Source organism: Onychomys torridus, unplaced genomic scaffold (assembly GCF_903995425.1).
Source record: "Onychomys torridus unplaced genomic scaffold, mOncTor1.1, whole genome shotgun sequence".
Taxonomy (NCBI): Eukaryota; Metazoa; Chordata; class Mammalia; order Rodentia; family Cricetidae; genus Onychomys; species Onychomys torridus.
This window is the reverse complement of record NW_023412695.1, coordinates 371,285-374,667: the sequence shown is the minus strand read 5'-3', so window position 1 is coordinate 374,667 and position 3,383 is coordinate 371,285. Positions and strand designations below refer to the sequence as shown.

General features: G+C 41.3%; 1 pseudogene; it reads right to left on the bottom strand.

The window, feature by feature from the left end:
- Positions 1 to 1,778: 1,778 nt before the first annotated feature.
- Positions 1,779 to 2,724, bottom strand: LOC118575788 (annotated as a pseudogene).
- Positions 2,725 to 3,383: the final 659 nt, after the last annotated feature.

Below are 3,383 nucleotides of genomic sequence, written 5' to 3'. Positions count from 1 at the left end.
ACTGAACTCAGGACCTCTGGAAGAGCAATCAGTGCTCTTAACCTCTGAGCCATCTCTCCAGCCCATAAGTGGTCTTTTTTATATTAAGAATTTTTTTTTTTTTTTTTGGTTTTTCAAGACAGGGTTTCCCTGTGTAGCTTTGCACCTTTCCTGGAACTCACTTAGTAGCCCAGGTTGGCCTCCGCCTGGCTCTGCCTCCCAAGTGCTGGGATTAAAGGCGTGCGCCACCACCCGGCAAGAAAAAAATTTTTTTAAAGGTTTATTTATTTATTGTGTATACAATGTTCTGCCTGCATGTATGTGTGCAGGCCAGAAGAGGGCACCAGATCTCATTACAAATGGTTGGGAGCCACCTTGTGGTTGCTGGGAATTGAACTCAGGACCTCTGGAAGAGCAGTCAGTGCTCTTAACCTCTGAGCCATCTCTCCAGCCCCCAAGAAATTTTTTTTATTCATTTTACATACCATTCACAGATCACCCTCTTCCCTCCTCTCACCCCTCTAGCTGTCCCTCCCCTAACCTTCTCTCATTCCTTCCCACAAGAAGGTAAGTCCTCCCATGGGGAGTCAGCAGAGCCTAGTACATTCAGCAGAGGCAGGTCCAAGCCCCTCTCCCTGCCTCAAGGCTGTGCCATGTGTCCCACCATAGGTAGTGGGCTCCAAAAAGTCTGTTCATGCATCAGGGATGGATCCTGATCCTACTGCCAGGGTGCCCCTTAAGTAGATCAAGCTACACAACTGTCTCGCTTATGCAGAGGTCCTAGTCTAGTCCCATGCAGGCTCCACAGCTGTTGGTCTAAATTTCATGAGTTCCCACTAGTTTGGTTTGGTTGTCTCTGTAGGTTTCTCCATCATGATCTTGATGCCTCTTGCTCATAGAATTCCTCTTCTCTCTCTTTGACTGGACTTCTGGAGCTTGGCCTGGTGTTTGGCTGTGGATCTCTTCATCTATTTCCATCAGTTACTGGAGAAAGTCTCTATGATCACAGTTAGGGTATTCACTAATCTGATTACTGGGGTAAACCAGTTCAGGTACCCTCTCTACTATTGCTAGTAGTCTAAGGCAAGTGGTCTTTTCAGTAGCCTCCAATACAGATTAAAGTGAATGCTAACATTGCCCTGCTCACCTTCTCCTGCTCCTCACCTTTGGGATGGGCATTGATGAACTCTGAAGGTTCTTCCAGTTTCTCTTTATTTATAAGTTCTAAGGTTCTTAGTATCTAATTTGTTGAGTTAATGCTTTTTTTGCTATCACCTTTTTGTGGAATCTCTGGTTGAAGCTTGTCAAACATGGATAGTCATTGTTGGTCCTACTTTCACAATTTGGTTCCTGCAGATAAAGTCCCAACAGCACAGTTTTAAAATCTCATTCATTAAGTATAACACAATTAAAATGGAAGTAGATATGAAAAAGTTTAATTTTTGCTCAGTAATGTCCAATTAAATATCCCAGAAAGTATACAGAACTAGATCTTGCAATCTTTACTGAATTAAAAATGGGTGATGAGGGTTGGGGATTTAGCTCAGTGGTAGAGCACTTGCCTGGCAAGCACATTCCCTGGGTTCCATCCTTAGCTCAAAAAAAAAAAAAAAAAAAAAAAAAAAAAAAAGGGTGATGAGGAGGGAAGAGTGGGTGTGATAAAAATGCATGTTTTTTATAATTAGAAAAGTTTAATATATTTTGATGTTTCACATTGTACTACTTAAAAGAAAGTTAAATGTCACGCATGCTTCCTAATTCTGTTGCTTAATTAGCACTGCCATTGTACTTCCAAATGGTTAGAGAGAATCTACCAGGTCATCATCAGTCCATCCCTCCCCTTCTTGTTTGGGTTTCTTTGATACATAGTCATGATCTTCATAGCCTTTCCTCTTCTTCATAACCACATTAAGGGCAAGGTCAGCAGAATGACATCACTTCAATTTCTGTTTCAGAACAGCAACTTCTTCAGACCTGGGTGGCTCATACTTTTTTTTTTTTTTTTTTTTAACTAGGTTTCTCATGCTATTAATTATATCCAGTAACTGTGACAGGCAAGTTCTATTTTCTCTTAGAATTAGACTCTCTGATACCTTTCCATAGTAATTGCAGCTCTAGAGGCACTTGATAAAATAGCAGTCAGGGCAATTTGTGAAGGTGTGTATAAAAGATAAGCATCTGTCAATGCAATTCTTCTAGGAAAACCATCAGCTGTTTTCCTCAAAAATCTCTGGATTCTCCAACATGGGGTATCAAATGGTCAATAAGATTGTGGACAATAAGGTGAAAATTAAGCTGCTGTATAAGTAGTAATTCATATTCCAAAATCTGTTCCAGTGCTTTCTTCTGTCCAAGGGGACTCCAACAAACTGAGGACTAGACACATTGAATTAATTAATCTACTTTTCAGGCCAGAAATGTACAAGTGAGCATTTTTATCTTGGTGTGATATTCCATTACCAAATTGTTAAGATAAAAACGCTTGAAATACATACAAGCTGTAACCACAACAGAGCGTGGCATTGCTGGCTTAAACAGCAAACAGAATTCCAATAATCTTTTTTCATAGTATTTGCAAAGTGTCATTTCTTTATAAGGCTCAAGAAACACTGGATCAGTAAGGGAGAACCTTACTGTTAGCTACCCCTTTGCACTTGAATTTGTGGGTGGTGTTAGCCCACGGGCACATCAGTTGCTTCTTGTCCGAAAGGTCCAGTGCTGCTTCTGGCTGTTGCTGTGGTACATGGTGTAGTCCTGGCAGGTTGAAAGGCCCAAGACAGCAACAGCGACATGTAGTGGAATTTCTAAGAGGTCTTATTAAATAAAAAACATGGAGGCAAATATAGGGTAAAAGCCTTAGAGATCAGGAAATTAGGAATAGCCATCAGCTAACCTTACCTCACCACACTACAGCTTCCAAAGTGAACTACTTTTTGTCTACCTGAGCCTTTATTGCCTTGCTGTTCTGCCCTCTCATTGGCTCTTAGCCCAGTTACCCCACTTCCTTGTCACTGCCTGTCTGTATAGACCTTCAGGTCTCTATGGTTGGTACTGGGATTAAAGGTGTGCGTCACCACACTTGGCTCTGTTCCCTAGTATGGCCTTGAACACACAGAGACTCTGACTGCCAAGTGATCAGATTAAGGGCGTGTGCTACTACTGCCTGATTTTTGTGTATACTTAAAATGGCTTGCTATTTCCTTTGATCTCCAGGAAAACTTTATTTGGCCCAATATTGGGCACCAAAATGTAGTTGGAAGTTTTCCTGTGTCCTGGCTGGCTGGCAGTCAGGACAAACCTCTCCCACTTGCATTCCCCAAGTAAACATATAGAGGCTTATATTAATTATAACTTCTCAGCCATTAGCTCTGACTTATTACTGATTAGCTCTTACACTTAAATTA